The sequence below is a fragment of the Palaemon carinicauda genome, chromosome 27, assembly GCF_036898095.1.
Source record: "Palaemon carinicauda isolate YSFRI2023 chromosome 27, ASM3689809v2, whole genome shotgun sequence".
NCBI classification, from domain to species: Eukaryota; Metazoa; Arthropoda; class Malacostraca; order Decapoda; family Palaemonidae; genus Palaemon; species Palaemon carinicauda.
In genome coordinates, this window is record NC_090751.1 from 48,631,937 (window position 1) to 48,643,310 (window position 11,374).

General features: G+C 43.9%; 1 long non-coding RNA gene across 1 annotated transcript in view; it reads right to left on the bottom strand.

Moving 5' to 3' along the window:
- Positions 1–9,376, bottom strand: part of LOC137621190 (uncharacterized) — a 90,003-nt gene extending 80,627 nt beyond the window's left edge. The window contains exon 1 of the long non-coding RNA XR_011040168.1: positions 9,293–9,376. This is a non-coding gene — a long non-coding RNA (uncharacterized lncRNA). The remainder of the gene's footprint in view (positions 1–9,292) is intronic.
- Positions 9,377–11,374: the final 1,998 nt, after the last annotated feature.

Here is an 11,374-nt window from a genome sequence, read left to right on the forward strand (position 1 = left end):
CTCACAGAGATTGTGCGGGAATGGGCATCGGGAAGCTGTCATTCGGATGAGTAACCTTAAGCATCCTCCCAGCGAAAAAACCTGCAATCCTAGAGTTCGTGAACTCCTTTTAGGACTATGCCCCCCCGGGGGAGTCTCCCGTGCCATCTGTTCCTGACAGGAGGAAACTGCAATTGGACACCTTGTCCCAGTTGTCGTAGCCGATAACTTAGGCCGACGTGGTTGAAAGAAAAGGGAGCTGGAGCCCTGCAGAGTCTGGAAGAAAGCGCCTTGGAGGAGTGAAACCGGAAGTCGATTTACTCCGCACAGCAGATGTTTAAGTCTCTGTCCTTGGGCAAAGACAAAACTCTTCTCAAGGATGGAAGGGTGTCTGAGGTCGTTGACCTCCACAGATGAGACACCCGAAGGAAGCCTTCAGTCAGTGCGTCCAGATGGTAAAACATCGAGCTTGTCCGCAAGTAGATACTTAACGACGAAAGGCCAAGGTGCCTGAGCTCGAGAGGAGGAAAGTACCCTTGATCTTCCTGTAGCTTCCTTGAACCAAGCCTCGGGCCGTAACCGAGGAGGGAAAGAACCTGGTAAGCTCCCAGAGGAAGAGGTAAGCAGTCACCCCTTGTCCGAAGGAGAAATCTTCAACGGAAAGCCCCCCCGCCAAAAATCCTTCCAGGGCGGGAGAAGGAGAGAGTACTCGTGCAGGAGAGGGGACCCTCGAGACCGACCTCTTGGGAACCAACTTCGCCCTGGGGGAAGTCACCACGAAGTCCACTCCTCTCTTTCTCTTCAGCGTAGGAGAGACAGCCGCTGGTTTGTTACCCTGGCCGGTGAGTGCTGGTTTCATAACCCTCATTAACGCCCGTGCCAGCGGATCAAACCATGTCTGCTGCTCCAAGGACACAGAGTCCGAAATCCTCGCTAAGGTGAAAGGGATCGGGCGATCCTTTGGAGAGGACACGACGGTTCCTGCCTGAAAAGAAGGTGGGAAGAATGCTGTACTGACCTGTCTTCGTCCTGCACTACCAACCTGTGCTTGGATGGAGGTGATCCCGAGTGCCGCCTAGGAGCACGCGTCCCTGCTGCTACCACCGGCTGTGGAATTCGCCGCGAACTATGGTCGCGCGAGGGCGAACGGTCGCGCAAAGGCGAATGGTCGCGCGGGCGCACAGGCGAGCGGTCGCGCGGGGCGCGCAGGCGAGCGGTCGCGCGGGCGCGCAGGCGAGCGGTCGCGCGGGCGCGCAGGCGAGCGGTCGCGCGGGCGCGCCGGCGAGCGATCGCGGCGGGGCGCGCCGGCGAGCGATCGCGCGGGCGCGCCGGCGAGCGATCGCGCGGGCGCGCCGGCGAGCGATCGCGCGGGCGCGCCGGCGAGCGATCGCGCGGGCGCGCCGGCGAGCGATCGCGCCGGCGAGCGATCGCGCGGGCGCGCAGGCGAGCGATCGCGCGGGCGCGCAGGCGAGCGATCGCGCGGGAGCGCGCAGGCGAGCGATCGCGCGGGCGCGCAGGCGAGCGATCGCGCGGGCGCGCAGGGGAAAGGGCGTGACGGCGAGGGATCGTGCTGCCGCGTAGGTGAAGAAGATCGCTGGCGGTAAGCGATGGCGAGCAGCATGTGTAGGTGAATGATCGCGTGATAGGGTGCGATGGTGATCAGCATCCGCAAGAGGGCGAGCGTTCAGGGTTGTGCGATGAGGAGCAGCATGCGTAAGCGGGCTATCGTGCAGGGTTGTGCGATGGCGAGCAGCATGCGCAGGTGAATGATCGCGTGAAAGGGTGCGATGGTGATCAGCATCTGCAGGAGGGCGATCGTTCAGGGTGGTGCGATGAGGAGCAGCATGCGTAAGCGGCCAATCGTTCAGGGTTGTGCGATGGCGAGCAGCATGCGCAGGTGAATGATCGCGTGAAAGGGTGCGATGGTGATCAGCATCTGCAGGAGGGCGATCGTTCAGGGTGGTGCGATGAGGAGCAGCATGCGTAAGCGGGCAATCGTTCAGGGTTGTGCGATGGCGAGTAGCATCTGCAGTTGAGGGTCGCGCGATGGCGGTCAGCATCTGCAGTTGAGGGTCGCGCGATGGCGGTCAGCAGCTGCAGTTGAGGGTCGCGCGATGGCGGTCAGCAGCTGCAGTTGAGGGTCGCGCGATGGCGGTCAGCAGCTGCAGTTGAGGGTCGCGCGATGGCGGTCAGCAGCTGCAGTTGAGGGTCGCGCGATGGCGGTCAGCAGCTGCAGTTGAGGGTCGCGCGATGGCGGTCAGCATCTGCAGTTGAGGGTCGCGCGATGGCGGTCAGCATCTGCAGTTGAGGGTCGCGCGATGGCGATCAGCATCCGCAGTTGAGCTAGTAGCTGGCGAACCATGTTCCTTCAGAAGTGTTGGAGAACGTTGGCGTGCCAGCTGTAACACACGTGGGCGATCTGGAGATCGCTGGCGAGCTGATGATCGCTGACGAGCTGACGATCGCTGGCGAGCTGATGATCGCTGACGAGCTGATGATCGCTGACGAGCTGATGATCGCTGACGAGCAGAAGGCTACGCGTGGAAGCCTGCGCAAAGAAGAAGAGTCCTTGACCCCGACCTGAACCGAAGTTCTAGATCGCGAGGGCGAACGTGGGCGCACAGGGCACGTAACAGGAACCACAGGGAAGATCATCTTGAAAGCGCTGACGAACAGGAGAGCGCTGACGAACAGAAGGGCGCGCAGGGAAACCCTGACACGCAAGGGAAGAACCCCCGTGGGGGCAACCCTTTGCCCCGAAGGGATCGTTGTCCGCCGGGAGACTGATGTCCGTCGGAAGACCGCTGTCCGTCGGGAAGACCGTTGTCCGTCGGGAAGACCGTTGCCCGTCGGAAGACGAGATTAGACTGCTGTCCATCTGCACCAAGACGGAAGATCGAGAAAAAGAAGTTGTAGGCTGCAAACGGAGATTCAAAAAGGCGCCTCAAGCACCCTTATAGGGAGATGAGAGGCCCTTACGACGAGGCGGACGGAGGGCCTTACGGCGAGGGAGGCCAACAGCAACAGCAACAGAAGAAACCTCCGAAGAGGAGTCTCTATGAGTGTACTCTCTCGCGAACGAAAGAGAAACACTTCGTGGAAGAGACTGGTCAGCCAGTGACCTAAGAGGGGCAATCCTCCGAAGAGGAGCTCCTGCAGTTGCCCAGCCCCTTGAGCGAAACTGCAGGTGCGACCGCTCAGCACCAAGAGCATAGTCGCACGAAAAAAAGGCAAGAGAAGAACCCCCCAAAAGAGGAAAAGCTCAAGCCTGGACAGGAAAAAACTTCCCTCGGAAGGAAAGTTATCCGCCCAAGGAGGCAAGCCTCCTGACTGTTCTAAAATGAACTGGAGAGCTGTCCGTCGACACGGGAGTACTACCAGTAGAAGGAGACACGCCCCTGACGACAATACAAGGGGGGAGGCAGCAACAGCCGAATCCCCAGGACTCAACCAGACAGCTCACACCGTTGCTATATTACAGAAACGAACTAGATCGGTAACTGTAAAAAAATAAAACAAATAATATTAGTACACATTCATTCCCCCGGGAAGGCTCCGAAGAGGAATCCCGAGGAAAAGGAACAAGAATTACACAACAGGCACGTGCCCTCACAACCACTTACACTCGCGGAAGGAGAGCTGTAACCAAAACAGAATTATAACAATTATAATTATGTAACTATGTAATTATGTAATTTAAAAATGAATGAACACTAAAGAAAAAAACGAAAACCCCGAAAGGAATCGTTCTACAAGCTGAAAAATTAACAACTACAATTAGATTCATAAACTAATTGAGACAAAATGTACGGCGTAGCAACCCCACCCACACGGGAAGGAAGCTACAAGGGCGTAGTAAAACATAGTAAAAGGGTGAACGACCTCAAGAGAGAGAGAGAGAGAAAGACCGAAGTCAAACTCGATCGCAACCCATAAAATTAGGCCGTGGTGGCCTAACTGCCGAGGCCTCCACGTAGATATCGTACACTACACACACACATCTGAAAAGGAAACTTACTTATTTCTATACTCAAATATATATACAAACATGAAAACATGTTTACATATATATTGAGTAAAAGAAAAGTAAGCGATTAAGTAAAGACAAAACAGACAATGGCTGCCAAGCGAGGACCAAGACAGAGACGTCTGTCACAGTCCGAGCCAAAAGTGAAAGTGAGTATTCACCTGTGTGTGAGGGGGAGGAGGGGTAGCTAGCTACCACTCCCCTACCCCCCCGCTAACTAGCGCGGGGGTAATACACCCTCGTTAAATTCTAATGGCTCGCCATTTCAGCTACGCTAAAAGTAATACCCTTTGTAAATAGCGTGGTTTGTATTTCGGTTACGGAACAACTCCAGTTTAGCAACAGCGAGTAAGTACGTCTTGTCGACACCTCGACAGAGAGAAAATTGAGTTTTTGTTTACATTGAGAACTGGGTATCTGGTCGACAGATGGCGCTGTTGGGCACACCCGCAACCTGTGTAGCGATCGCTGGCGAGTTTTTACCGTAGAGTTGTCTGTCGAGCAACAGAGTTGCAGCTATATAATCACCGGCTAAGTTAAATATTGAAAAAACACTGTTACAAACACTGATTTTTCTGGAAAAACTTGTTGTTTTAACTCTAATTACATAGTAAGTCTCTAAATCGGATGATTTACGGTTAAAATAAATGTTAAATCCGTTGGAACTAAACTATTTCTGATGCAACAAATATATTTTTATTCCAGTTTCCCCATAATGGTTGAAACTGTAATTTTACCGAATGTAGGCCTATTTCTTTCACACAGGCCTAAAGTTTCTTATTACTTGTCAAATCGATTTTCTTTATGGGAATATGAAGATAATTTTATGATTTACGAAATATGATTTAGTGTTAGCTTGCCAATAGTGAAGCCAGGTGAGAGGCCCACACACAGTTGGATTGACACTTGGTCTTAGGGTAAGCTAAGGATAAAACAGTCTAAGGGTGGTTTAATGGAGTACTACTTGTGTATACCTGTATGTGTATATTTTATTACTACAGTATTACCAAGAGGTTTTCTGTTGCAATTCTATTATTGATAAACAATACTACTATATTTAGTTTATAAGTCATTTTCTATTGGATGGAGAGCCCTATGTTGGCAGCCATTCTGCTTGTGTGCTGTCGGGTTTGCAAGCAACAACACGCACAGAGATGACAACTGTGTTGTACAACGGCCGTTTTATTTCCTCGCATCTTATAACCTGATCCTATTCCCAACTAACATTATCCTTCTATACCCCGTGTCATGTCTCGTTACTATAAGATACAGGTAAGCTGCGAGATATTGTTCTATGTACATGGTATGACCACGTGTCGTTCCTATACGATTACCCTATGTCATGCGTTATTGCTGGAGTTCTAACTTTCTATCATTTGTCAAGTTATTGTTATGGTATTAGCAGCGGTCTAGATTACCTAACCCCTGCAGCCGCAGGATCATACGTACTCTAGCCTTGTTACTTTTACAGGTTTATTTCTCGCCCTCCATCAGACACTAAAGGTCTGTTCAGGCAGGCCTTGGTGTGTGAAAAATAATTTCTTTCCAGTTAATATTTTGCTCTGTATCATTATCAGTTATTTCGCTAGCATTTGTATTCAGGCTTACTAGTTTTCAGGTCACTATTATAACACTTTCTAAAAAGATAAGTCTTTAGGTTTTTCTTGAAAGCTGCCACATTATTGCTATTCTTGACATCGAGTGGAAGGTCGTTAAAGAGTCTCGGTGCAGCATAACTGAACGTTCTTCCTCCTATTGCATGATTCACACTAATTTCGAATAGTCTATGTGGGTTATCAGCATGTCTAACTCTTACAGCGGCGCTGGTAGCTTCAGGGTAGGGGACCAAGCAATCACAAAGATATTTAGGCTTATCACTTGTAAGTGCTTTGCGAGTCAACAAGCAAATTTTAAATTTAATTCTAGCCTTAATAGGTAACCAATGTAGATCGATCAATGCAGGAGTTATTCTCTCCCTTAGTTTAATGTCTTTTATCAGTCTAGCCGCCTGGTTTTGCACATTTTGAAGCTTTCTTAGTAGTGTATTGGGCAATTTGCAGTACAGAGAATTGCAATAATCAAGCCTTGATATTACTTGACTCATCACTAAAATTTTTGTATTGCCCTCTGTTAAATATTTTCTAATAAATGCTATGTTTCTCAGGTGATAGTTACACACTTTCAGTGTTCACAGTTTGGTCCCTCATTGACAAATTACAATCTATCAGTACACCCAAATTTTTCACAACAGGCACAATCCCAACATCAGCATCACCAATTTTTATACTTATAATTAACTGGTAATTCTTCAAAGCCACCTTTGTGCCAAAAAACATACATTCTGTTTAATCATCATTTAATTTGAGCTTTTTCCTCTGCATCCATGTTTTTATTTCAGTCATTATCTCATCAATTTTCTTCTCTGTATCTTTTGTTGAAATTGAGAGGTAAAACTGAGTATCATCTGCATATAGTTTAAAGCCCACTTTTTGTTTTTTCAAGATATGTGATAGCTCGATAGTATACAGTATATGTTAAACAAGATAGGGCCCAGAACACTACCCTGTGGTACACCCTTCATAAGAATTCTCTCACAGGATCGGTTTCCAGAAACTTCTACAATAGTCTTCCTATTCACTAAGTAACTTCACAAAAATTTCAGTGCTTCCTCAGTCACTCCAATAGACTAAGTCGTCAAGTAAGTACTCGTGCACAACAGTGTCAAAAGCAGCACTAAGATCTAACAATCAAAATTCCACACTTTCCGTCATCAAGAAGACCTATCATATCATTCATTATTAAGCATAAGGTAGTTTCTGTAGAATGATAAGCTCTGTAGGCCAATTGATTTTCCGGGAATACCTCTAACTCATCAATATGCGCCCATAATTGCTCACTTATGAATTTTTCAATAAGCTTTGACATGTAGGATAAATTTGAAATGGACCTATATGAATTTAGCTCGTTTACATCACCTTTTCCTTTGTAAATTGGTTTGATCAACGCAGTTTTTTCACAGCTAGGAAAACAGGATTGTGATATACTTAGGTTATGTTCAGTTAAATATTATATACAACTTGCTTGTTTAGAGCTTCACTTATTGAACTGTTTTGGAAAGGGTCGTTTCCACAATATGTATTCTTCATCTCTCTCATAACCTTTAACAAGTCGCACATATTTTTGTTAAGGGTTAAGGCCACCACAGGGGGAGTCCAAAGGGTTTCCCAAGAAAACAATCCCTAGGTTAGGTCAGGTGGGGAACCTTCAATTAGGTGATGTTTCTGTGTTGGTTTCCTTTATAAATTGAGGTTTTTAAATCATAAATTTAAAATTTACACCATGTCTGTCCTAACCAACAACAAAACGGATTATGACGTAGGATTCACTACAAAAATACCCTAGAGTTTTGGGCGAGAGCCATGTCGTCCTGATAGGTCCTTCCCGCAGCTTCCTACTGTATAATATTTCTGCGAGTGATATTACAAGAGAATTACCGTCAGATATCACGGGGTTCTAACACCCGGTGTAACGGTCTGGTTTTCCCCCCGTCCGAAATTCCCCCCGGGGGAAATATGGCCCAGGATATATATCCCCCCGGGGGAACTTTGTCCCAGGATAATATTCCCCCCTCTGGGCCAAGATTCCCCCTCTGCTTGGTGGAAGTAACCATTATTTTTTTTTTTTGTTTGTTTGCCATGGAAATCAAATTCAATGGGATTTCATAGAAAAGCTGCACAAATTGCAAGACAATGAAAGATTACATTTAGGCAATAAATTGAGGTCACAACATGTTGCTTGGATAAAAAGGGCCAATGAATTTTAAACGTGCTATTCACTTTCTTGGTGAATCCGTATCAAACCCCATGCAATATTGCTTAGAAAACAAGCTTGCTGATTTCGAAGGATGTAAAGGAACTATCAAATTCTTTAGTATATATATCCTCAATTCAAGAAATTTGTGCAGACGTAATTTTAAATCTCCAAATGCAACGGAAAAAAAATGCCTGTTTGTTTAAAGAATTTATGATGAAGGCTGATATTGAGATAGTCCAAGAGGTTGTGACCTGGGAAGGTTTGTGACCTGGTAAGGGGGTCCGGGGGCTTGCCCCCGGCTAGGGGCTGTGACCTGGGAAGGGGGGTCCGGGGACTTGCCCCCGGCTAGGGGTTGTGACCTGGGAACTACTAGGTTAGGTTAGGTGGGTTTGTTAGGTTCTGTACCCATTTACAAATCTCAAATATGTTAAATGATCATGATTGGCCTGTGTTCAGCCACTTACATGATCCATATGTTTTACCAACTGGTTATCTTGTTCTTATTTAGCATTTCTGACCATTATTATTGCTGTAAATCACTCGTTTATGACATTTCCCCAACCTAAAAACCCTGTTTCCCACTCGGTTCCCCCATAATCTCTGATAACACAACTGAATTGGTATCATCTCCTTTCTCATCCATAGTGCTTCTTAGCATCAAGTGTACTTTTTATTTCGTGCTGGACAGTACGAAAGAAGAGTAAGGTTTTCACAATATACATACATACACACACACATATATATATATATATATATATATATATATATATATATATATATATATATTCCTAATATTTTGTCAAAATTACCGTTGATTATTTAATTCATCAAAATAGTTTCTCTGTAAGGGAGGGTGGGGGAGAAATGGCCTGGGGGGGGGGGGAGAAATGGCCTGGGGGGGGGGGAGAAATGGCCTAGGGGGGGAAAAATATCCTAGGGCTGAAATTCCCCCCGGGGGAATAACAGCCCGGGCTGCTTTTCCCGGGGGGGGGGGGGGGAAATTGATCCTAGGCTATTTTTCCCGGGGGGAATTTCAGTCAGGGGGGGAAAAATTTCCTGCTACACCGGAACGACTATCCTAAGATATCGTGTATAATCAGGGACGTATCCGTAGATAACCAAAGATATCTGCACCCCTAATAGACTTACCGTCTAAGGAAAAACAGGGCAATAAACAAATCATATATAAGCCTAGTGTACCTAACTTGGCATAAATTTTATCATGTAAACTAGCCAGTATTACAGTAATGACATTAAAAACTTCTAGATGTATATGTTTCAGGGTAGGTTAACTCAGTAATTTAAACTTCAAAACGTTTGAAGAGCATAGCTGGTATTGGACACCGCCATGAATGAAATCTACGGTTTTTGGGAGATTTAAATATCAGTGTTCATGTATTGGCAAAGTTCATTAATAAATAAAAAAATTATAAACGGCTACCAAATCTACAGTAATATTTGAAGGCCAAATACCTGTAAAATTTTATGATGACCGGAATTACGCGAATATAAGATAACTGTCACTACACACACTCAAGAGTCCCTTGTACATCTGCGGCGATCTGCCTGTTCAATGACAATTGACAACTTGTCAATAGAAATTTAAGTCCTAAAGTTTGTGACGTCAAAATAAATAAACTTCGCCATTTTCTAGCGTTTCGTGATAAATTATATTACTGTATTATAGTTATAAAAAATATTTCTTAACAATATTTATGTTTTTAATCAAATCAATTCAATATAGTTTCTCACCCAAGTTTACCGAAATAATTTCGTAAAATAGGTTTTCCTGTAAAATCCAGAGTATGAAATATGAGACGGAAAATTATATGATAAACTATTATGTAAAATAATGAATCCCAATATATCAATTTAGATTAAGTCATATACGATTATATTACCAAAAAATAATTTGAAAGGATACAACCAAGGTTTACATACATAGACCTTGGATACAACTAGGCCTACATTAAATCTTATAGACAGAGTAAACATTAGGCTACTCCTTAAAACTATCAAATGAAATCTCTCCTACATTCTAAAGAATGATGTTTGCCTATATATATATATATATATATATATATATATATATATATATATATATATATATATATATATATATATATATATATACTCACACACACACACATATGTATATATATATATATATATATATATATATATATATATATATATATATATATATATATATATATATATATATATATCAAATCACGCTACCCTGGTGGGAGTTTCAGATAGGAAAGGGGGAGGGGGGCGGGAAGGATTGAATGTGCGTGTGTGTGCGCATAGCTAAGTATTTATCTATATTTTTGACGGGTAGGGTACACTAATATATACTGTATGTATATACAGTATATATATATATATTATATATATATATATATATATATATATATATATATATATATATATGTGTGTGTGTGTGTGTGTGTGTGTGTGTGTCTCTCTCTCTCTCTCTCTCTCTCTCTCTCTCTCTCTCTCTCTCTCTCTCTCTCTCTCTCTCTATATATATATATATATATATATATATATATATATATATATATATATATATACATATATATATATTATATATATATATATATATATATATATATATATATATATATATATATATATATATATATACACACACTTTGGAAGGGTAACAGATCAGATTTGACCTGGAACAACTATACTCAGCTTCGAGCTTTTGCTCAGAGAGTTTATGCCTCAACTGAGAAGGAGTACGATTTAACCATAATAGAAACACTTTCTGGTACAACTCAGGAACATAAATGGTGGTTTACCCTTAAATCTGCACTCTTTGGTGTAGATGCAACAGTTCCTCCTTTACTTAAACCAGATGGCTCAGTCACTCACTGTCCAAAGGAAAAGGCAACCCTTTTGGCTGATGTTTTTGACAGTAAACAGAGTAATGAAAAACTTGAACTTCCTCATTCCTGTTTTCCTGAGGCTAAACTAACTAGTTTAGTTTTTCGATCTCGCAAGATTAAAGCTCTGTTGATGGACCTTGGTGCTTATGGAAGTGTAGACCCAAATGGTATTTTTCCGTTGTTTTTTATAAAGACAGCAGATTTCTTAGCTCCAAAGTTATCTGTTATTTTGCGCAAGTTAGCAAGAAGAGGAGCTTTTAGCACTAGTTGGAGAATTGGTAATGTTACTCCTCTATGTAAATGTGTTTGTGGTATCTCAACTCCCACTGATTACCGCCCAATTTCCATAACTCCCATATTATCTAAAGTTTTTGAACGTCTTCTGGCAAAACGTCTTAATAGGTTTGCTGAAGGTAATCTTCTACTCCCTAATTTGCAATTTTGTTTTCGTAAAGGCCTTGGAGCATGTGATGCCCTTCTTACAATCTCCAATGATGTGCAGAAATCCCTTGATTGTGGTCAGGAAGTTCGTATGATTGGTCTTGATTTTAGTGCTGCCTTTGACCGTGTTAATCACAAGGCCCTTGTTTTCAAACTGAAACAGTTGGGAGTGGGTGGGTCTTATTATTGATTTTTTAAGTAATAGATCTCAAAG